Source organism: Nothoprocta perdicaria, unplaced genomic scaffold (genome assembly GCF_003342845.1).
Source record: "Nothoprocta perdicaria isolate Ctin4 unplaced genomic scaffold, notPer1 scaffold_324, whole genome shotgun sequence".
NCBI lineage: Eukaryota > Metazoa > Chordata > Aves > Tinamiformes > Tinamidae > Nothoprocta > Nothoprocta perdicaria.
In genome coordinates, this window is record NW_020455560.1 from 325,549 (window position 1) to 350,552 (window position 25,004).

At 40.4% G+C, this 25,004-nt stretch overlaps 1 protein-coding gene across 1 annotated transcript in view; it reads left to right on the forward strand.

The window, feature by feature from the left end:
- The first annotated feature begins 2,410 nt into the window (after positions 1-2,410).
- The window catches only part of RASSF8 (Ras association domain family member 8), a 69,271-nt gene continuing 46,677 nt past the window's right edge, over positions 2,411-25,004 (forward strand). The window contains exon 1 of the mRNA XM_026043262.1: positions 2,411-2,538. The gene's annotated coding sequence lies outside the window, so the exon portion shown is untranslated. The remainder of the gene's footprint in view (positions 2,539-25,004) is intronic.

The window sequence follows — 25,004 nt, forward strand, 5'->3', positions numbered from 1 at the left end:
GATAGTTAACAAATCCCTCAAGTACAAAGGTAGCAATGTACCTTGCTGAATTACTTTTAGTTACAAAACATTGCCAGTAAAATTGCCTTTTTTTTTGGGGGGGGGGATGTGGGAGGGAGGCAGTGAGTCCTCATGCTACAGTATTTCAGGTTGACTTGGAGAAATACTCTGCAGCTCGTTACTGTGTGGCAATGAATGCAACAAGGTGTGTAATTACATGCACGTATGTTATGATGTGATAGGGTGTTACTAATTTATTTGTCTTTACTGAAGTTTTTATTTTGGAGTTAGTTGCGCAAGACGAGTTGATGACTTAGTTGCAAACTGACTCTTGAAGTCATGGCCTAGGTGCTTTCTGTAGCTTCAGGTACAAGGGCTTGGAGGGGAATCTTAATGGGAAGAATATAGGTAAACTATTGGGTGTGGGTTTTTTTTTTTTTTTTTTTTTGTAATTTCTATGAGTTTAATGGTGGGACACTTTGAGCACTGGAGCAAGTACTGTTGCTAGTAATGTTTTTTTTTACTGTAGGAGGATTTAACCTTCTTTATTAGTGGGAAATAATCATGTAGGTGACTAAGAGGATACTTGGGGTTTGAAAAATTTGAGATACTTACACTCTCAGGCAGTTTGATTACAGATAGAAAACAGAGCAAGTTTGAATGTTATTGTCTCCTTTGGTATTGCTCCTGCCTCTCTATTACAATGTGTCTCATGCATTAGAAAGGATAGTTCTTTTTTTTCAGTATCTTTGATAGGGATGTTCTATTGTAATTTGGAGAGGTCAAATTTTAATGCCCCTTTGAGAGGAAGAAAGAGGGAAATTTCTAGAAAATGTGCAACGTAATGGACTCCCATGCAGTGTCCACCCTTGCTCTACGGCTGATGTTTGAATTCACTCCCTTGCTTTGAAAGCTGAACAAGATACAATTTCCTGTCTTCCTATTTCACCTCAGTACAACAGTACCTGATACATTTCCATTGTGCATCTTGCTATGTCTCTGGATAATCCAGATTTAAAATGGTGAGGTGTCTTGGTGCTTTTTGTATCGTAAGCTTGTCTTTAATATTTTTAGTTTCTTTTTATTTCCGCTGAACTGGAAGTTATTGCTGGAAGATTTTGGACTCCTAAAGTGTTTGACAATGTTTCAAGCTGTTATTCAAAGGGGATTTGGAGTTTCCGGAGCAACCCTTTAAAACTTTACTTTTTATCAGCAGTCAGCAGTTTCATGAGTGTGCGTAAGGGAAGGCTGTAATTGCACTGGGCAGCCAGATGTTTTGCATCTCTGCCAAAGTGGAGGAGATGGTGTCGCCTGTGTTCTTGTCACTGACCTGCTTGGAGTTCTTTACCAGATCATATCACTCTGTCATCTCCTTCTCCTTCTTCCCCTCCTCATAATCGCCTTTCTGATTCTCACCACCTTATTTATTAATTTATTTGTTTTTAATTAACTTGATCTACCATCAGAAGTATACTATCTCTTTCTTACACATGCGAAGTAAGGACCTCAGGAGATGTCTGCAGAAGTCAAGCTCTTCCAGGAGAAGAAAGTGGAAAGATGCCAGAGCTAATCATATTTAAGAGGACTAGCAATCAAGATACTAATTGATTAAATGCTCTTTTGAGGCTGTATGGCTAACAATATTAACACTGCTACCTAGAATAATTGGTTTCTAGAGAGAAAGGTATGGGAGTACTGGGATGCCTTTGTCTTTTCCYATTAGAAAGTACATGGCTTTTCAAGCATATTCTCATGCATTAGTACTGCTCCTTCTGTGTTGTGTTTTGTGTGCTTGCTTTGGGCCTAATCCAAGGCTCCAAGTCAATGCAAATCTCTGCACTGATTTCATTGGGAGTGGGGATGGAAACTGTTAATGAATAGCTGTGTGTTTGATCCTATGTATTTCAAGTAGGGAGTCAGTGCTGATGGCCAACAGGATGAAGGAAGAACAGTCACTGAATACAATGCAACGCTTCCATGCTGCTAATGGGATTGGAACTGGTAACTTGATAGTCCCAAGAGATAACAAAAGCTATTTATCATACAAGGGAGCACTTAAGACTTTTTTTGAAGAAGAAGCAGGTAAAGAGTGTAGTAAAATCCTTAATCAGAACACATTCTAGCAAAGAGATCTGTCAGAAAACAACTGAACTAACAAGAAGTCAGAAAACAGTCTGAGCAGAAACAGTATTTTTCCTCCCCCTAATATACTAGGTTAAGCTACCCAATGAGAAACTCTAGGAGAATTTTCTTCTTTAGAGATCTTTTAGTGCAAATAAGACAGCTGTGAGGGTGATCTGATCCAGGATACTTTGGCCGCACAACTCGAGGATGGAAATCATGTTCCACTTGCCTCTTCAGCTTTTCTAACTAAGCATTAGAAACTTGTTGTCTCTGCAGGGAAAGCTAGACGATAAATGGAATGAATCTTCAAGAGCTGCTCTGGGCTGTAAGAAGATTTGACTGTCTTTCTGCAAGCAAGTTCTGTGTTAATGGATCATGTCTGGTAGCGGAAGCTAAAAGACTTGTCCATCTTAGGTAAGGTAGGAGGAAGCTGGGTTGTCACATGAATGTGAGAGCCATGTTTTAAAAAGTACTTGATAGTAACTTTCTGTTTACTTGAAGTTTTAGCAAGCCAGGGCTTTCAGTCTCTCTGGCCTTCTGATGCTTGCTAGTCCTCTGCACTGGGTGAGCYACAACACAAATGGTTACCAGGGCTTAGTTAGCGCTGCGCGGTGGCCTCCAGTGAAACTCTGTGCAAGTGGCCGGGGAGAGGAGCGCTCCTCTCCTTTCCTGGCCGGAGCGAACGGTGACCTGCCCCAGTTGCGCAGCAGTAGCGGAGCTGGAAGCACAGCGCAGTCCTGCTGTGTGCAAGACCAGAGCCCATTCACAGGCTCTGTCGTGTTCCCATTCCCGTGTCATCTGTTGTTGATGTGTCTGTATCCAAAATATCCTCTCTGGTCGCTGTTGCCAGACTCTGCATTGGCAGTGTGCCTCTTAAGCATGTGCCACTCTTCCTAAGCCCTGTGCTGCCGCCTTCACGCTCCACCTGCTATCATTGTGCTAACACTTTTAACCAGTGACTTGTGTGTGCCCCATATGTTTCACAGCACAGCCTTTCCATGCACTCTGCTGTTGTAAGTATGCCTAAATACTTGTTCATGAACTGCTGGCTTTCAAGGTTTTTTTTTTCTAGTTGCTAAACGACACTTGCTTTTTTGATAGGGAAGAAAGGAAGCAAACTTTCTTTTCTTCAGCTCTCACAGTTGCAGATAGAGGCATTCCTTCCCTGCCAAGCCAGTTGGAGGCAAGAGGGAGTTGCTTTGCTGCTGCTTTGTCCTGGGCTTGAGTTTAACTTATGTTGAGCACCTGTCCTGACTTCCTGTCRGTATTTATTCCCTCTCCTCTTCTTAGAATAACATGCTTGTTTCTGGCAGCTCTCTGCTTTGGCCTTTGAAGAAACTCAAACGAGGAGTTTTCTAGAATTCTTCCCCTCCCTTTCCTTGTCCTTCGCTGACCTCTAGCAACGTTTTTATCTTTCTTAACGAGATCCTCAATTTCATTTGTCTGCCCTTTTCCCTTTCTTCACTTTTGATTATTTTCCTAGACTTACTTAGAAACATCAACTGTTAGAGACATAAAGTACTCACTTTTTTTTGACTTCAATACCGAAATGTCTGTAGAAGGTAAATGTTTTCTATATGTTCCCCTCATGACAAAAAACTGCCCACAGTGGAGGGTAAGGCATTGCAGTGGGTATAATTCTATATTGTAATATTCCATATTACCTGTTGTAAAAGAACCCTCCCTCTCTGAATTTAAACCACTATTGCGGTATGAATACTTGCACATAAGTTTTCTAATATGTGTAGGAAATGCTAATGGCTCTAAAAAATATTTGCACACAGCAAGATAAAAAATGTAATATAAATAAGAGAAAATAGAAACGGTATTCTCTGTTGGTCTTATAGCTTCCTAATTGCTTGAGAAATTCCCTGTCACCTCTAAATAATGTTCTGCTGTTCTGAAGGACTTAAATTGTTTACTTCAACCTTGGAAAAAATAAATTTGCTTTAATTATGTGAGTAGGAGAGAAGCGGATGACTGAATTTATTTAAATATATGCACTAAAGATATTTCTTTCTGATTTTTGCAGTGCCCTTTGCATTTGTCATTCTAAATGTATTCAACTGCTTGAATAATTAGAAATCTATATGCTTTGAGCTGGATTTAATTTAATAGTTCTTTAATGATCTCAGGCACCTTGGAACCACCTATGTTTTTTATGTTGGAAGACAAGATTTCAAATTATTTTTAATTTTCAGCTTGAATAGTATGAATGAGGATAGCATTCAATGTATACACTCTTTGTAAGAAGAAGCTTCCTTCTCTTCCTCACACAGTCATAAAACACGCTGTAGGTGGAAGGTGGTTGAGCTACAATGAAGTACAAAATGGAATGGATTGAGGGAAGATTGTGCCCTAATGGATGTAGTGTCCTCCCTACCTTCGTGCTGTAAAACCCAAGAGGGTGCATAAAGACTTCCCAGCTCCCCATTAGATGGGATATTTCTGATAATCTCTCATCACTGATTATGGATACTGTTGCCTAACCTAGGCAACGCTGGCAGATTGCTCCTGTGAAGAGATAATAGTGCCCTAATTATAGACCGAGACCCCATGTGAGGCTTCAAGCCCAACAGAACTTCTGCTGCAGCTCTGGGACTTACAAGAAGAGGTTGACTTCTGAGTTTCAGAACTGGGAGATGAAGCTAGCAAAAATCTGAACTCTGTCAGAAACAGGGATTTCATAAGCAATGAAGCCATGAATAGTATTTGAATCTCCTTTAATTGGGGGGGAGAGGGGAAGCCTGCAGTAAGTAGCAGTACTGTTGAGATTTCTTCTACTTGTCAGCTTTTCAAGAACTGCACACAGATGAGAGTATCCCTGGCTTGATCTTAGGGTTAAGAATGGACCTGAGATGCCTTACCCATAATAAAAACATCAGTRCCGGATGAGAGATCTTTGCACATCTAAGTACTGCTTTCCATTTTTTTTTCCCATGAAGATGTGTGTTGTTATAACTACTTACGTGACTTGCTAGACCTTAAAAGAAGGGTTGTTTAAGTGTATATCCCATCCTGAGGTAGAAGGGCTGCTCCCCAGCCCAGCCAACTGTAACTCTATTGAAGTCTTGCTCTGCTAGCAAGTGCTTGATTCCATTTCATGAAAATGTGACTATTTCTGTAAGTCTTCCTAAATGCACAGGAGCAGACAACTATTCTGAAATCAAAGGCTCAGTAAAGTTGTGGTAGCCAAATAAGATGCCAACTGTGAAGTGAGCCACAACAGTAASTTCACATTTGCAGTGGCTGTGAGGCAGTGACAGGGAAACTTTGTGAAAGAAGCTTAACCTAGCCCAGTTTACTTAGTATCTTGACTGGGACAACAGCATGCACAAACTACACTAAGCTGTACCATCTGAGCTAGCAAGTAGTGACCTCTTGATATACTGTGGTCCGAGTTTAGGTAGGAAAAAGAAAGCTCAGGGTCCTTAAAACACAATTAATGGTACTTTGTGAATGACCTGTTAAGGGTCAGGTGTCAAAGGAAAGGCTCGCCTTGTTAGGCAGTGGGCACAACTATGTCAGAAGTACAAAATGGAAGAGTGTATTTGCATTACAAGCCATTACATTTGGTGCCAGTGGTATTGGTAAACTGTTAAGTTGTTTTTAGTAGTTGAAAAGTGTAATGTTGGCACTTAGATGCTGCCTGGCAAATGCAAACTTGTGCTGCTTGTACAGCGTTTTTTAACTTAATTTTTCTTGCAAAAGAGGTAACTTTAAGGAGCAGCATTCTAATTCTTTCAGAGCATACAGGGCTTTTGTACATTGCTTTTGTGTTCTTAGGCCCAATGGTATTTGAAAAATCTTGTATATCCAATGTGATGATCCCCCAATGAGTAGTTCTGTTAAAAGTGAAGCCAAGAACATTATAATCACTTGCCAAGCTTTGTCTGTAACAGTATCCTTTGCACTACTGTTACTTTGTTACTTTGCACTACTGTTACTGGCTCATTTGACACRTGAACTTGAAAAAATGTCTGATGAATTGGTGACTTGCATGATCCTACACTTGGTGTTGCTTGTGGGGGCTATAGAAGTTCTTGTTTCAATACTCTGMTACTTCAAAACCTAAAGATAAACTCTTTTTTATTAGCTTATTAACATGCATACTTTCATTCAATACTTCCCCATTTTCTGCAGACATGGAAAATAATWCCTTAATTTAACATTAGATTTTCTTTAAAGACTAGAAATGTGTGTGTATACAGTGTGTTCCTGCATAAACTTTACCAGAATGGGTTACTTAAGATACTTGCAAGCAAGAATCATCAATGGAATAAACTGGATTAATTTACCCAGAGCTTGCCCTTAGTACTTGTTGACTGAAGCACATGGATCTCATTGTGGTCACCTGCACTGTAGGAAGCGCTCAGGAAGGAAACTGCTCTTCTGACCTTCCGTGCCTCTGTCCRAGAGCTCTGCTTACCAAGTCACCTGCCCTGGCACCGTCACTTTCCTTGTGTCGACCTGGAGAGTGTCATGGAGTAGCACTGGCAGATAGATACCCTGCTGGCTGCAGCTTCTTGAGTTACTTTACTAGGAGTACATCTGCTAGAGGTCTTAAGTCACCTACCTATTTTCTCTCTCCTAGACTGCCTGAATCTGTATATGAAAAGTTGCTTCCACGCATTTTTACAGATGTGACTTAGAAATAACTCAAAATATTGGCTTCCATAAAATTTAATACTGGATATTACTCTGTTCATTCTGTATAAAAATGTACAAGTCTCACCTTTGAGCATCTGAAGCATCTGAAATTCAGATGATATAGAGCAGCAATCTGGTATGTTCAGTCATCCTCAAACAAATCATTGGGACACCAATCCCTCCTTTGTGTGGGCTTGCTTTCCTGTGCTAGCTTATTTGGGTTTGTCAGCTGTGGTAACTGAACTGTCTATTGTATTTTGAATTGGGAAAAGTGGTAGAATTGTGACAACTCATACTAAACTATGTACAATTCATTTRATGTCATGCACATGAAACTGGAGCCAACTTACGCTTAGATAAAAACACACATGCCAGGCAGCAAGAACCCCATGCTTTTTAACATGCGTCAGAAAGCTAATTGTCTTTAAAGACTAGACYTGAACTCTGCTTACTTGTACAGAATTACCAGTTACTCAGTTGAATAGGGTCATGTTCACTTACAAGTGTATTAAGGTATTTGGTTTTAGGAAAACTCTTTAGGATGTTTTGGAAAGCTAAAGTAGTTTAGTGACTCCAACCTTTATCAAGTGTAAAGCATTTAACAAAGGAAGTGATGAGGACTTGTCACAGACATTGTTAGGCTGAGTGCATGGTCTGGCTCGTCATTGATTAGGGAGTGTATGGAGTTGGAGAATTTCACTTTCTGGAGCAGAGTGGACATCCTGTGAGATTTTTCAGGACCTAGCTGGTTAAAGCAACCTGTTTTGAACTGAGAGGCAGCTCTCATTTTTTAAGTAGGACTTTCTTCTTCTCAGGCCACTTCAGAATGTTCATTCAAAAATGTGGAATATGGGGTGTTGATCTGACCTTTCAAACTTTAGGTAAGCTCGCAACTTTTTGAAAATTAAATATCTATCTAAATCTAAAGCTATTGCAGTTTAGAAAAGCTTGAAACAAATGTGCAATATGTTGAAAATCCTTATGATTTTTAATCAATCTTAAAAAAAAAAAAGCCTAACGAGCATAGCAAACATTAGAGATGATAATTCAAAATGCACCAAGAAAGAGGATTTAATCTCTCGTCCACTGATATTCTGAACAAAATTTGATTTATCAACTTGAGAACCATAATAAAGAGCTAAAAATACTGTCTTTTCTATACAGAAGAGCAACAAGATGCACCTTATAAGTGGTATACATGCATGCTCGAGTAAGGTGCATATGAGAGAAGTCTATCTAAGAACAGACCTAGAACTTCAGGTCTCCTCACTAACACAGCATTTCCTCTCTAAAAGGAGCATAGAGGGGGGGTTGCTGCTTGAATTTAAGAGTTTTGTAGTTTGTGTGGCAGAAAAGCCTGAACTTCACTGATAACTTTTATGTACAGAAACATTTTACCCCTGGCACAACAGAATAATTCAACCTTAAGCTACAAGCTGCAAAGTAGGTAGGAGCAGAACAGTGTCTAGTCTGCTGGTGGTGGAGTTTGTCTAATGAAATTGAGGAGAAATAACTGATTAATACCTGAATAACTCACTGGGTCTGAAGTCACTGGATGCTCTTTTGAAATCAGATCTTTAATCAAGCTCTTCTAACATAGTTTTGTTTGTTTGTTTTTTAAACACATATCTTATACAGTTGATGAGGTGTATTTGGACTGGGTGGTCTGGTGCACCTTTTAGATGGAAATATATTTCTCTCCTTTTAATGACCAGAAAATTATTTTCTGATAAAATGATCCTAGAAAATAGTATCAAGAGTAAGAGGAAGAAGGGGGAAAAAAAAACAAGATGACAGAGGGGGAATGTTTAATTCTTTACCTTTCTACTGGGTTATCTTGTACATGAAGTAATTGTGTGAGAAGATAGTGTATGGAATAAAGGCATGGACCAAATCCTTTAAGCCTGAGAGCCCAAGGGCAACTCAATAAATCGCCTCCTGTTCAGAAATACTCAGCACCTACCGAACCAATTTTTAGAGTTTGGCACCTGGAGCATCACAGCATGAATTTAATTACTTATGTATATACTTGCCTTCTGAAAATCTAGGTCTTGAGAAAAGAAAAGAGCAAATTAAGTTTACTTAATAGAGCTTGCATCATGAGTCATGGGAAGTTTATAGGGAAGTCTTAAGATGGAAGTGTATTCTGGCATCTTCTGCCAACTGTTTAGTCATGCATTAATGTTACACAATCCTGTGGATAGCTTTGATTCAGAAAAGTAACTTTGGTAACAAGGATAACTTTGATTCACTGGCTGCTAACTTACATTGGAAGATAACATTGTTTGTCTCCTTAGTTTACTTCAGTAAAAATAAGCTGGGGCCTAAAGAATAGAACCTAACAGTTGAACCTCAAGGTGTTCTCTGTTAGTACTGAGTAACTGCTAAATATTTTTGAAAATATTTTTGAAAAAAATMAGTGTTAGTTATGGAGCTAAATACTGTGGAAAGCAGGTGTGYAGTGACTCCAGGTTGTGTGCAGGACAGAAAGAGCATGTGAATTGCTTGAAATCTGAGTATTGGCAGCCTTGAGTTTTGAAGTGCCTGTGCAGAAGAGCAGGAAGAAGAGCTAACTGGAGTGGACCCTGCCTCCTGTGCCTACAGGGATGTGTAGTTGCTGCTTTTCCCYTTAGAGCTGAAGCTACTGGTGCGTCTTAATCTCGGGCTGTCTTGCAGTACTGTGCAGGCTTGTCCACACAGCTGTGAGGGAGCTACATGAGCATTTGCAGGGAGGCCTTGGAGGTCAGTGAGTCGAGTGCGTGGGAGCAGTAAACCCTTATTATTGTCTGTGTCATGGAAGTAGGACAAGCAGTAGGATATCCAAAGTCTAGGGAGTTTACAAATAAGTAGCGGACTGTAACGCTCMGGATATTAGAGAGGGTGTGCATGAACTGTACAGCTGTTGCTCGAGAACATTTGTAGGTGGAGAAAAGGAATTTGAGATCAGGGGATGCTAAGCAAGGTAAGTTTTCTGTTGGCCATCYTCTAGTCATTTGCATTGGCAGGCTGTTAAAACAAATTGCTTATTGATGGACCCTTTAATAAAAGGAACATATTACTTCATTAAAAGGTTAGAAGTTCRTTAGTCAAGCAACACCTATAAATCCTGTTGTCTTTTGTAGCATTATATGTCTTTTGTGTGTTGGTTTATCTTTGTAAACRGGAAGGAGAGGCTTCAGTATTTTTGTATCAGCTGTACTTAAAAAAGAGCTACCATGTTGTGTATTGAGTGCTTTGTAGCTGTGTTTTCACCACTGCCTTTGCAGTGACAACTACCATACGCAAGTGGAAGAGTGTGCGTTATTTCTAGCTGTCTGCTTGCAAGGACCTAGATTAAGATCTCCTAAGTTTCACCTAGAGATGTTCTATTTGGAACCTCTTTTGTTCTAAAACCTTTAGACAGATACATCTCCCTATGTTTCATAAATTCTGAAATGCTCATTCTGCCTTGTGTTAATTGATTAAAATATATAGAGAGTGTATCAGCCCATRTTCCCCTTCCTAATTGGATAAAAGCAAACTACAGACAAGGTGCAAAAAAGTAGATGCAATTCACTTCCTTGTTGGGAAGCCTGAGTATTGTATTAATGGGTCCTATTTTGCCTTTTTTGTATTGATTTCATATTGAWGTGTTTTATCCCAAGTATGGTGAGATCGACATCTTACTGCACTGGGTCTAAATATTATGGAACAGATGGTTAACTCAGAAACAAGAGTATTAAAGCTGAGTAGCTAAGTCTGATCTCCTAAAAATGAGGTTGACAAAACAAGCTGCTGTGTCTGATGTAGCTGCTTGTGGGTGGCTGTGTTTGTATGTATGTTTTTTGTTTGTGTTTTTTTCCTTTATCCCTTTTGATACAACAATTGAAAWCCATTCCTTTTCTAGGTTTATAAGCATGGTCCTGGTTTTAACAGTAAGAAGGAGTAAGAGATTGCACCGGAGCTTCTCAGACTTGCTATCATTGTCTGTTTCTTGTCAATTTAGATCCTCAGTGAGATGAGAAGGAAAAGGAAATTGTTAGCAGAAAGGGTTACTATGTTTACAGGCAATTCTGTGTACATAGTGGTCCTTACAGTCAGCATTGGGGCAGAGAGTGGGAGGACCATGTTATGCCAGAAGAAACCTTTAGGTCATCTAATCTGCCCTGCCCTCCACAGACACGAGTAATCTCTGCTCTGAAACTGCTGGGTGAATCTGCATACATCTGTCCTGATACAAAAGAGATTAAGACATTTATTTTTCTGCAGTCATCTTACTGGGATTATTTTGTAGGGACACCATTTCCCGCTAACCCACTTGCCTACTTTCCAATGAAGCATTCAGATGAGCAAGGCAGGGCTGCTTATCTTGCCCCTTGGATGTTTAAATACTTAAGATTCTTCTCCGAGCTGCTGGAAGTTATGGTAACTTAGCACTTTTCAGGAATCTCTGTGCTTGCAATGCGTTTTGGGGTTCATAGTGGATCAAGCAGTCAGTGTTTAAATGAGTTAATGATTTCTCAACATGTCTTTTTGATTTTTTTTTCCTTTTAAACTTAAGTGATGCTATAAGAAGAGCTATTACATTTTTGRAATACTTTATTCCAAATAGTTGGGCATGTTATAAATGTAATTTGATCGTTGTATAGAAGTTCAGCAAAGCAGTGAACTTGTATATGCTTTTATCTTGATAAATGACTTGAATTCATAATGTTCATTTTTCGAGTATTTCTTGTATTATTATTTTAATATCAAAATCTTTGTGTGTAAAGGGTATMCTGGCTGTTCAATTTACACAGCAAGTTTTGCAATAGAATTGAGCTTACTGGCAAGGGAATTTCACATAAGTGAAAATTATTATAAGAGAGCCCTCACTCTCTTTTGTTTTTATTTTTTATGACATAGCCCAACACTATGAAAGATAATTTGCGAGATCATTGCATCCTTTTCCTGCATTGTGAAATGCTAATTAAAATCTTTATTTCTAAGGAAATATCATTTAGAAATGATATATCCTCATAAATATTGTTTACTTGTCTACTGCTCTCTGTGGCTAGGGCACAGTTGGCTGTTCCCAGCCAGCTTCCTGATGGAACCACAGCTTCCTGATGGATGGCAACATGGAGCAGCTCCTCCTGACCTTCCTCAAAGCCCCCTAGTTCAGGAGCTGCCACAGCCACTGTGAAGCTTGGAGAAGGCTACACACAGGAGCAAAGCAACTGGCAAAGGCACCCAAGTGTCTGAGAGCAYGGGAGTGTTGTCATCAGTTGCAAAATTGATGAAAATGCATCAAGAGAAGCACCGTTCCACCGTTCCTGCCAAACACAAGAAACAGGAGCTGTAAATACCCCTGGCAAGCAGCATTAGGTGCCAGGGAGCATCCTGTGGTTGTAATCACAAAGTTGGAATTCTCCCTTGTAGCTCTGCACAGCGGCCCTTGTGGAAGCATTGGATTAGCCACGATCAAATAAACCTTTACAATTCTTGCTCAAGGACAAAGCAATAGATGATTTTGCAGAATCGCTCACTTTCTGTTGTGCTGTTTTGGCTGTTTGCTGGGTCATGTCAATGAAAGAATGAGCTTTTTCAGCAATTGTTTCCTTTAGTTATGGTGAATGGGGAGAGTTTCCTGACTTCGTGGGGTTTGGACYCGGGAATTATTTCATACCTACTAACAGGTAGCTAAGGACTTAACTGTCCTCTGAAACCCACAATTTGTAATGCTGACGTGTTCTGAAATGCATCTGGTTAGTTCCTGTTAAATTGACTGTTATGGTGTATTGGAGGATGGACACCTCTAAATGCAAATGAGAAATTGCCATGTAGAATCAGTCACAAAGATCACTAATGTACGTGACAGATGTCTTTTATAATCCTTGCTTCTCAGGATGTTGGAGCAGAGACTGCCAGATAAGTGGTTTGGTTTTTACCTGTTGAAATCTGTTTGTACTGATCCAAATTTGATTTCCTTGGGAATGGGGAGTTTAGTCCTCACTTGCCACCTTCAGCTGTTGTCTGAGTAAACTGTTGCTTATGCTAAACATCTCAAAATCAGCAGCTTCAGCTTGGTGTATTAGCACCACATGCTTTGTGGAGAGTGAGGAATGGTAACCAGAGTAGCTCATTGTCTCTCAAGCTGAGGGGCTTGTCCGATACTGCCTACAGATTTGATAATCTGTGTGAAATCTGTACATTTATATTAACTTTTGTTTGGGTTATTTTGTACATTTTGATCTTCATTGTTGAATTGTCACATGCATAATGACTATGTGATGTGTCACCATAGCTTCTCTTCCTGGGGATTTTCCTCTTGTCAGTGGTGTAGTTTCACATATTACAAAGCAAGTACTGAAAAGCTAAGCTATCMTATCAGCTGCCTGCATGGTAATGCAGAAAGGCATTCTCCTTTGCTTTGCAGTAGCTCTGGCATACACAGCTGAGGACACATAAGCTGCAGCAGCAACTTGGGTAGACCTAAAGATGACAAGAAACTGGTCCTGGTGAGACTAAGAACTATGCAAATTCCTGAAATTCTGGTTATGTTCTCACCAACAGCAATGGAGCTCCCAGGCCCGATGCATTTGGGTTTTTATAAGGGCAGAAGGGCAATGCCAACCCTGTGGGAGAGCAGGTGAAGACTTAACTATCTGGAAGAAACCTCAAAGAAACCGTTGGCTCCCCTGGGTCCTGGAGTGGGGTAGAGGACATTCAGAGAACAGGAAAGACTGTGATGMTGCATTGCCATGAGTGCCAGAGCTTGACTGTCAGTGCAAGAGTTTAGAGGAGAAACTTGCAGTCTTCTGGTCTCAGTAGTGTCCTTTGTGGAAAGAGCAGCTTTTCTGATCTCAAAGCTTAGTCTGGTTACGTGATTATATCCTGCTCCTCCTTCCCCTTCTCACAGAATCRCAGAATGGCTGAGGCTGGAAGAGACCTTTAGAGATCATCTAATTCAGCCCCCTGTTCCAGCAGGACACCTAGAGCATGTGGCACCCTCTGTACATAAAGGCATTTCTTATCAGTGTTGTGCCTTTGCGTAGAGCTGCTTGGGGAAACAGTTTAACTGCATTTATTGCTTGAAAGCAAGCATTTCTTAGGGACTGGCACCCTTGTATTTCTGTCACTTGTACTGTTCACTTCAACCTTCCAGAACCTGGCATAAAGTACATTGAATGTACGGGGCACAGTGTTATGCTGGAGGTTTATTTTGTGTTGGAATATCYGCTGTCTCAGGTGTTTATGAGTAGAATTAGGGCTCCAGAAAGAGCTCCTCAGCAATCTGGGTGGGTGTGAAATACTACAGAGATTTGAAAGAAGATAAGGTGTTCTGGTGGATGAGTAGTGCCACTCTTACAAGATAGCAATTTGAAGTACTTTTTAAATATGAACTATAGGTAGGTGCCATCTAGTCCTCAAAAACTCTGTAGGGGAGGCTCTGGAATGATGCCCAGGGAAGGGGCCTCTTGAGGTAGGAGTTCTAGGGCTGCTGTGAAATAGAGGACTTTTCCTCTGCTGTGGTGGCTGGGATTCAGTTGAGACTTGCCAATGTTGAGACTAAGGAGTGAGCAGAAGCTGGCAGAGGAGGGAGCCAGGTGCAGATTACAGGGTATTGATACAAGGTTGGGGATGAGAGAGCCAGAAATGAGCGTTAACTGAATGATGGTGTCACTACCTGCGAAGACTAGGGTAACCAAAAAGTATTGTTTGTTCTTACAAAGAAAAAAAAAAATCTCTTTGAAATATGTTGACATAATGATTATTTGGCAATGATTCCTGTTCTCTGTTCCAGCAGTTGCTTCTAAAAAAAAAAAAAATCAAGAAAAAAGAATGTAGGACTGCAGGTATACGAAGTAGATCTCTTGTAGAGGAATATACTTGCAAACTACTTGCAGCTAAATACAGAAGTTGTCCAAGTAGTGGAACTTCTACTCTTTGTAARTATGTTGCTTGAGGAAGTGCCTTAATATACAAAATTCCTTCCTGCAGGTGTTTTGTGCCTTGCACATCGCTTAAAATGAGGAAAACTTGCCCAGCTTTCCTTCCTGCATGCCAGGAGTTATTTAAAGGGCCAGGCGGTGTATTTGGGTGCTTAATCAGGCAACTAATTGAGCTGCTGCTTATCTGAGAGAATAAATTATAGAGTGGCTTGATCTAGCCCTCTGACATCTAGTTCTTGTGTTTATTGGTTTTSACTCTTATATGTTACAGTAACATATATAACTTCATGGAGTTAGCCATGAGACTATAACAGAGACTATAACAACGGGCTAATTCAAAATCTTTTATTTCTGTCCCCTCACAAAAGTGGGGAAATCATGCTGTGTTCTCAATGAAAATGCTTAAATCTGCTCGTGTTGCAGAATAGCTGTGCAGTCTGTGCGTAACGGGCGACATTGGCCTGGGATTTGGTTACTTATGTTTGCATGAGTATGTAAAAGACAAATGCTGAATTTGTTTTCTCCACATATGTCTAGACAAGATCTACAGTGCTGCTTGTCACTTCTCGGTACCTGTCCATAGCATTGCCACCTGTAAGGTTCACATTCACGTCACTATTAGATGGGATATAACTTGCTTACCCGAAGTTACGTCACCTGTGTTGTGCTCCTTATTTTTAGGAGGCTCAGGGAGTTATGTTGTAATTGAATTACTGTGAAGAGTGATTTGCCCTGAAAATAGCTTTTAATGTTATTAAATAATAACCTCATTAGCACTAGGGATATACATGTTTTCACAAGGAATCACGCCAAAGTGTTAAGGTTGGAAGGGACCTCTAGAGATCACCTAGTCCAACCCAGACACCCGGAGCACGGGGCACAGGGCGGCATCCAGGCGGGTTTGGAAGATCTCCAGAGAAGGAGCCTCCACAGCCTCCCTGGGCAGCCTGTGCCAGGGCTCTGGCACCCTCACTGTCACCAATCGCAGCTTGCCAAGAACCACGAAAGAAACTAGCAGTGTCCTCTAACTCTCATAAAACAGTTGAATGCAAAGGAAAGTGTTCAAGCTGCTGTGGCTTTTAAATATTTGACTGTATGTAATTTTACTTTGTGTGGGAACTTGGTGCACTTTATTATAAGTGAAAGGGGACAAAATTGAAAAGCTCTTTCCCGTCTCACTGACTTAAACATATGCAAGTGTCAGTAGTAATAGTTGTATTCACTTTCAGAAGAAAAAGGCCTTTACCATTTAYTTTGAAGAAAGGAAAAGCTTGACTTTTATGTGGTATTATGTTTTTAGTGTGAACTATTATAGTTTAATGTTGATGTCAAATTGGTGGCCTCCGTTGCATAGCCTGTACTTCCCCTTTAGAAGGTGCTCACATCTAGTTTTATCTTTTCTGTGACTTTGCATTGTAACTTGCCTRTGTGGTATCTTGTATTTGCTCCCCTATCATAGAGCCACAGAATGATTGAGGTTGGAAGGGACCTCTRGAGACCATCTAGTCCAACCCCCYTGCTCCTGCAGGGACACCCAGAGCACGGGGCGCAGGGCGGCATCCAGGCAGGTTTGGAAGATCTCCGGAGAAGGAGACTCCAYAGCCTCCCTGGGCAGCCTGTGCCAGGACTCTGCCACCCTCACTRTCAAGAAATTTTTCCTTAAGTTCCTKTGGAACTTTCAGTGCTTCCGTTGTGGCCATATGATAAAACGTACCAAGAGCCAGCAAATGTTTGTTCTGTATTTTCAAGGGAAGGGTAATTTGATGCATATCTAATGTAAGCACCTAATTGGATTACTTGCAGATTACTTCTTTCTGCTGCAGATAAAAATGTTTCATCTTCTCCCTGTTTCCTACAGCAACAGCTGCTAAAATGGGGTTTTAAGCAAGGGTGGCAGATGATGAAAAGGTCTTAGGTCTCTAATTGAACTTCAAAATTGCCCTGCAAGTGATTTTGCCATGCTGTGTGGCTGCTTTGCTGCTCGTGCTGTGAGCCATTTGGCTGCAGTATACCAATACCCACCCCTTCAATATTGAGATGACCAGGTTGGAGCAATGAAATATTGCACTTAATATGCTGTAAAGCTTCTTGCACCTAGGTAAGACTTGATTTGTTTTCCTCCTCATTTTGCCTACAGCTCATTTTAATGCTTGCTAGAAGGCATTGCAGAATGGAATAGTTATGGAGAAGGAAGTAATGTGTTTCTTCAAAGCCAGTTCATTTGTCTGGCCATTTACAGCTCAGCTATTCAGTGTTACTCAAAGGATAATGTACTCCGATTTGTAGTTAAATGACAGCAGCCTCACTTTTATTACCTTAAAGCCAAGTAAAGCCAGCGAATGGCAAATAATCTGGGGAAGGACACGAGCTTGAGCCTAGTTAACTCTTCACTTGGGCTGCTACCAGCTTAGGAGCCGTGGGCAGCGGCAGTGCAGAAATGAAATAGCTGAGCTGCTCGTGGCCAACTGGCAAGAAATTCCAACTTTATTCCTAATACAGGCACTTCAAAAACTTATTTATTAGCAGTTATTATATGGCAACATATTAACAAATACTACAGCCTTGGTAGCTTAGAGGATATTTCAGTTTGAAAACAAATATTTTTAGAATTTTTAGTCACATTTTTAAGAATTAAACTTTAAGACTATACGTTTTTTGTGGACATAACTTGTTTAATTCTGACTTTTCTTTTTGCTTGTAAAATGTTCTGTTGGCTGTTGGATGTCACTGAACGTATGTTTTGGTCCCATCTCATTTCCTTCCTAAAGGTCCCATCTCATTTCCTTCCTAAAAATATTTTCCATAGTGGCAAAGTTAATCGCAAGATATTTCCAGGTTTCTCTTTATAAGGTCTGACAATCACTCCCATTTAGAGAATCGCATCTTATCCAAAGTCTGTGCTCCCCTCAATCAAGCTGCTATGATTTCTTACAAGAGGCATAGAATTGATTAGAAGAGAAAATAAAATCGACTTTTTAAAATGGAGAGGAAAAAAGAAAAATCTCTGTACAGTGCATCTGAAATTGAAGTGCATASTAAATGTCTGGGCATTTTTGTGAGGCGTTGTAAAAGCTTTCTAAACTTTTCTATCAATTTTAGCTTTCAGTCCTTTCTGGTAAGGAAAGACCTGATCCTGAAAATGCTGATAACAGCCTCTACTTTAAGCAGAGAATGCAGTAGAACTTGGTTTTTGCTTGGGAGCTAGCAGTCCTGGATTGCTTTGGTTGCTAGTTCTTTTTCCCTTTGTTTTGATTTTGAATGTCGTTTGAAAATTTATAAAATCACATTAAATGCTTTGCCAAATACATTTTCTAGTCCTTTTGTAAGCATTGTTAGCTCTCCTCTGCTAGTTGTATGAAACGAGCATAATTCTGTGAAAGCTGCTTGCTTTACTTTTATGTTTCTWCCTTTTCTTGTGATCACGCCTGCCTTGCACACCTGGGGTCACATAAACAAAAGCAGGTGCAGTGTTCTTGAGAGAAATTTGTCAAAGGAGGCTCGTACTGACCCAAACTATGAGCTCTGGGAAGCCAAAGATGGCTTATGTCAAATAGTGCATCCTTAAAATATTTACATATTGTACATCTTGGTTTCAAGGTAAGAGGGCTTCTGCCCAGCGATGTTCCGCGCACGACTTCTCTGGGATAGAGCGCTGGAGCTCTAGAGAGAGCACGATAGAGACTCGGCAAGTGGGGGTGCTGAGCGTGGCTGTCTTCCAGCGGCTTGCAAAAATGCCTTATCTGGTGAGCAGTTGTCCCCGATGGATCCTGGCACTGAAAACTGAGATGAATCTAAATACAAGCAGTTGATGCTATGGCAGGAAACTGCTTTTCATTCTGCAGTGTTGAAATACTTAGTTGTAGTAAATCAGATGAAAAATCCATCTTTTTTTCTGTGCTTCTCCGCAAAGAGAGTTCTTGAAAACTCCAGCTGAATTTAACCTCACGTGCAGCAGTAATATGTAGTGAAAAAGCTATAGGTTGATGCTTTTCTCTTTTGTGGAGCTGAATATAGCGATCACTGCTGTTGATGTATTTCTTCCCTGCAACTGCAGAGATTGCCTGAGCGCTGGCATCATAATGATAGGAAGAGCGGGAGCTGGTGAACGCTTTTTGCAGGTCAGTCCTAATTTGAACAATTAGGATATCCTTAGTGTATTGAAAAAGGCCCCTCTTGCTGCAAAATGGAATTTGTTCCACTTAATTTTGGAAACTATAAATGCTTAATAAAGTTTKTGACATTTTTAGGCATGTTTAGCCTTTAAAACTAAGCCATATGATTTGTTGTATTCTTATCATGGTACTTAGTCCTGAGTAAGGGCATTACTAGGGCATTACTAAGGGCATTAAGTAAGGGCATTAGTAACATAATTGTTGCTGTGGGTGGTTTGTTTGTTTTTTACCACAGGGCATCTATTTGAAGATGAAGCAATATAGTTTTTTACTAGATGAGGCAACAAGAAAGCACATAGTAGAAAAATAAATGTATAACAAATGTATAAATGCTTGACATAGTCACTCTTTGCAGTGGAAGCAGACATTCACTTGCAGCATCTTGTAAGGACCTGTTATTTGAAATGCTGTCCTCTTAAGGGCACAATTGAGGCTCTTTGTGGGCAATAAAACTTCCTGCTTAATTTTGAATAGGGTATTGTCAGGAAGTAATAAGTGTTTTCTTATAAATAAGTGCTTTCAGGGTATAAGAAATAAGAAATTTCTAATTTCTTGAGGGGTAAAGTCCTCTCGTGTCGTTATTGGAACTGGCATAAGGAGAAGGCAATGGACAAATTGACTTTTGATATGTATCTGAGTAACTATAACAGTATAATTTTTGACTTGGGTTCAACTCCTAGTTATAGAAGCTAATAGCATAGAAATCATGGAGAAGTCAAAAAGACAGCAAAATATTGTGATTGAGGGAATCTKTGCCAGTGGTGATGCAAATACGCTGTGGACGTGGAATAGAAGCCCTTCCTCCACGTGGCTTGTGTGCACGCGCTTGCAGAGCGGGTTTGCAGCGTTCTAGTCTGCCTTAACCCTGGAAGAGGTGAATTACATTACGGAGAAGGTCTACCAAGAAAAGGAATCGAGGAATAAGGGTGGTGAGGAACCCTTCAAGCAGAGGAGTCAGGGGATGAAGTCCTTGCCTTATTRCACTGTCTCTGTAGCAGTTCAAACAAAGCGGGAGAGTAAGGGCCGTGACGTGCTGAGTGAATGCAGTTTARCAAGGCAATATGCATCTGCTGAGCCATGGTTACAGTGTGCCGCCGCTTATGCTAGTCTGAATTCAAATTAAAATGTTTAAACTTAAGCTTGTTGGCTTGATTTTTAGGATGGTATGTTTTGTCTCTTATTTGGAAAGGGCCAAGGTGGGCCACTGCTAGCTCGTTAATGCCCTACCTTCAAGCTTTGTGTTTGTCTTGATCCACAGGATGTTAGCCATTTAGAAACCTCAGATGGCTTAGGGCTAGTTGTTTGAATGTGAGCCTGTAACACTTTCTAATCTTCCCGTTTAATGAAAGAAATCCAAAGAAATCTTGTCAAGTGTTCATATAATTCATACACAGTGAAACACAGTGAAACTGCTTGTAGTTAAGCTGCTGCCGTGAAATTTTATACCATTTTACCCTGTAAGCCCCTGGCCAGGGTGGGATGCTAGGTTAGCTCAGTGTGTGGGTTGACCCACAGCTTTGTTAACGTTATTATGGGGAAAAATAAGCAGAATATGTTTAAGGTAGAACTTTTCCCTTATTTCAACTGTGCCTGGCTGAGGTGGTGCTTCAGATTGGCTTGGGCCGGCCAGTGTTATGCATACCCTTAATAGGCACTACTATAGGTGACCTTCTGCTATTAAGTTCTCATCACTTTCAGTAGGAGCAAGCYCAGTATCTTATGTGGATATTAGCTGTGCAAAATATCAAAGATGAGGAAAATGAAATAGATGGGGATGAGCCTGGAATAACAGATGGGAGTTGTGGAACAGGGGAATAATGAATCAGGCCATTAATGCTGGTGATAATGGCTAAAAATGCTTGTCAGCATATTGGAGGAAAATACTGACAGCAATTAGAAGAGTAGTGGCAGCTGAACCRCTTCCCCGCTGATAGATCTCTTCACTGTCAGAATCTGTAGGGTTATGTCAGTTTGTGGTGAGGCTTAATTAGTGATAGCATTAGCCCAGTTAGCTGATAAGACAACATGCAAAAAGACAACAAAAAGCCTTACCTCTTTCCCCTTTGAGCACCACCAAATATTTTTCCAGTGCAGACGAACCCAAGCATTAAACAGACTTGCAGAGTGTGTTGTAACTTCTGGGGCAGTGGGGGGCTTGGGAGRTTTCAGTGGAAGCTCCATTTCCAAACCTTTGCAGTATCGAGTGTTGTTATAGATGGGGCTTGTAGCCTGTAGTGCAGCATTGGAGGTGGTAGGCATGCGAAAGCAGCCCTGACGTGGCACAGCACTGGTTGGGGTACCCAATTCAAGTCCTGTTTGCCTCTGCTGTGTCTTCAGTCTCTTTCATGAATCATACGAAATAAAAGGAGTAAAAATAAGTATTTTCTCTAAATTATTTGGAGACAGTAGCTGTGGGCTGCAGTGAACAGCCTGGTCACTTTGAAAGATGCTGTTCTAAGGTCTTCATTAGCCATTCCTTGTTCGTCATTGAAATCTTGGGAAGTGCAAGTAAAGACTGGCAAAGATTAGTGTAACTTGCATGGGATTAGAATTAACTCAAAATGTCCTTAATTTTTTAAGGCATAATTTTATTTTTCTTCCCATTTATTCCTCCCAGCTATATGACCCTTCTAGAGTGACTCTGGAGAAATCTAACTTGTAACACCTCATAAAGAAAGTCTGCAATTTTGAGAGCAAACAACTTTCTAGGATTAGGGAGGAGGGAGAAGGGAATCTCCCAGCTATGTCTGTGAAKAGACACAGCATCAGAGAGCTTTGTTTTATGAGCTGCTGTTTTGCCAGCTTTTTTGTGTGCTTCTATCAAACTGACTTATTTTCACATTTTAGCAGGTTAGGGCAGCTTTTCAGCACCTAGCTTCAGGTCTCCAGTGACTGAACTGTGCARTAAAGTTGGTGAAGACCTTCAGACATCAACAGATTCCTAGGGGCTTGCTGGGGTCTTGTTTGAAGCTACTTCTTTCACCATTTTGAGGCTATTGCAGCCTCTTTATTCATTTATTTGGTTGGTTCTGATCACTGCTGCAGGATCTAGGACCTGCTTTTGGACCTTAGAATGAAAAGTTCCTGTTCTCTCTATGCTACCTTGATCACTTTTAAGTAGTTAGTGTCCTCTAGAAAAGCCTGAGAAGTTGTTGCTCTTCTGAAGGGAAGAAGCTTTTAAATTTAAGTGGTGACTTCTACTTCAGCCCAACTCTGGGGTTTATATGAGGAMTCTGCTAGTCAATTAGAGAAAAAGTTTTAATAAAGACCTTGGCCATGAAGCTGGTTTTTGCTTTTAGTGTTTCAGCAGTTGGAGACTGGTTAGTCTAAGCTTTATTGAACACTTACTTTCACCTTGCTATGTGGCAAAGTTTCTGCCCAGCCTATGATCCATCTGGTAAGCATTCTTTTCAGGGATACATCCCTATTTCTTGTGCTTGTCCTAGTAAGCCAGAGTTGTCAGCCATGACAATAGCTTCTTCCCTCCCACATACACTGTTTTTTCATGAAAGTAGTATATATTTGTTATTATTTTTGAAGAATTAAAATACCAAATGCTAGGGATAGTGTTTGTTTACAAAAACTTATTTCTGTCGTTTTAATTATAGTCCCAATTAACTATTTACTTGCACTGAATGACCACAGTGGTTTAAGATGGGAAGACCTTGATCTGATSGGGTCTCTTTTTCTGTAAGAAGCAAGAATTTTACATTTCAGATTATGAAGTGGGCCAATGTTATCACTCTTAAATATTTCTGCCAAGGAAGCTTTGTTTTTCATGGAGCTATTTTCGTTGTCATGAACAATGTATTAACTCATCATCAGAGTTAAGCTTTTAGTTAATGCCAACTGCCTGCATTTGCGGTTGCTTTTGCTTCACAAGAACATCTTCACATTTGCATTTTTTCTTACTCTTCTCCCTAGACAGAAAGTCTTGAGTTCTTTTTTTGTCTTTGAGATGAGCATCCCAATAGTTTTCTAGTCAGTTAAAGATTGCTTCTGACTTTGAATCTTTTTATAATTGCTCTCTGTGTGTGTGTGTGTGTGTGTGTGTGTGTGTGTGTGTGTATGAACTAAGATGTAACTGTCATTTTAGGTGACCTAAAGATATAGTCCTGTTGCTGACTAGTGAATTATGTTGAAAGAACTAAATCCAAGGGACTTCATGCTTAACTGTAAACCTGATGTAATCAGTACTGCTTTCTTCTTGGTTAGTAGYGACCTTTTAGATGCTTGGAGAAGGGCCTGCTGGAACTCTGCATTGGTGTTAGCATCGTTCTGCTTTCATAGTTTGTAAACAGAGTGGTTTTACTTTACATTGTTAAATTAAGACTTTAACCTCTCCACTAGGTGTTTCTTGGTAGCTGGCACTCAGGTGCTGAATGGTTATTAACTACCAGTAAGGTTATTAACTCCAGTAACTAACTGGAGATCTTTATTGCTTCTCAAGCTCTCGTGGAAGTCCTAATTGCTTTTATGCAACTGCTTTTAAGTTAATCTCTCTTCTGAGAAAAATGCTATGATTTTGCCTGTAGTTTGTTTCTTGATCTTCCACATTTTACCCTTACAGCCTTGCAAGCCAAGGTGCCTAAGATCCATCCTCGCAGAAGGATTGCCTCTAGAGTCTTGATTAAAAGTCTTGCAGCGGAGCTCAGCAAAACCTACTGAAATGTCAACRTTGCACCAAAGTGCAACAGAATAGGTTGTGATTTATGCAATTGTGATACCATGGCATTCTTGTGTAGACAAAATTGTKCATGGGAGTTCTACTGACATCCAGGGCACCATTTGAGATAAGTGCTCTGCTTTTGAACAAATCCAAAGCCGTATTCGTTTGGAAGGTTGAAGYTGAGTTTTGTTACAGAAGGTCACATATGGGGAATTATTTCATGTTGTAGTTAATGGATAAAATTCAGAAGTGTTTGCAAAATTGCTTTTGCTATGTGTGAATTTGGCTCACTGTTACAGCCGTTTTCATATTCTTTCTCTCTGCATCTTCCTATGCCTTTAATGGGTTAGTAATCGGGGAGGGGGACCTCCTGTCATCTTTGGGCAGAGCTTAAGTGATGATGACGGTGCTTCTAGTCRCTGTCCTTACTTTCCTGAGCTTGTAGCTCTGTGTGGATGAGTGCTAGAATCTGCACTTGAAGTGGCTGTTCATTTTGACACTGCGTGCTGACCCCAACTCCTTCTTTGAAGGACAACCGACCTCATTTTTTATAGCTATGCAGTTAGATAACTGAAGATTGCGTTCAAGGAGAGTCAGTTCTGCTTTATCTTTCGCTGACTCCTTGCCAGTTGGAGAGAAGAGGATAAACAGATTGTCTTCCATTGGCTTGTAAGGAAAGAAACTAAAGCTCCCGATCAGAACAAACCTGTGATTACAAAATAACAGTACAATGTGCTGATATAAAATGTTCRTTCCTTTGATTACAATTAAGTAACAGTTAAGAAACCATGTATTATTATCCCTGTAGCAACTTCCTCAAATGCTGTGAAGAAAAATAGAGAAAATTGTTGCTGGTTGAAAGTCTAATGGAGGATATTCCTCTTCAGCAAGGACAAATCTGAACGAGGTTACAAATCTGCAAGACTTCAAGCCCAGTGCTCCTCTCTGCAAGTGCCATCTGTGATTGTTTTTACAACCCCGAAATGCATAACAGCTGTACACTGCAGTGCCTTCACCTTTTATTATCCAGAGTGTGCTTTTAGTTAGAGACATTTGAAGTTCATTTTATAAAAGCTGACTACTTGCGGGCACAAGCTACCCAAAGACTCCTATGTAGAAAACTGCTATATTATTATAGTACTGAAATTGAATTATAGGGATGAATGTCTGCCAGTGTATACAACAAAGTTATACATTACCTTCCATTATTCTGTGTATCAGCATAAAAACCAAGTTAGCAAAGGTTTTTTTCTTGTATTAAAACTTTTTTTAGAAATGGAGAGCTCAACACACAGGTGGTAACATGAAGCCTCTTTGGCCCTTGACCACTTGAACATCTGCCAAGGCTGTGACCCAAGAGAGGGGCTTTCACCTGGTAGGAAACACTCTGTAGCCCTTTCCTTGTAGATGAGTTTTGACATGCACGGAGGGGAATGCACTGGCTCTCTTCCACCTCCTAGCACTGCAGCATACTTG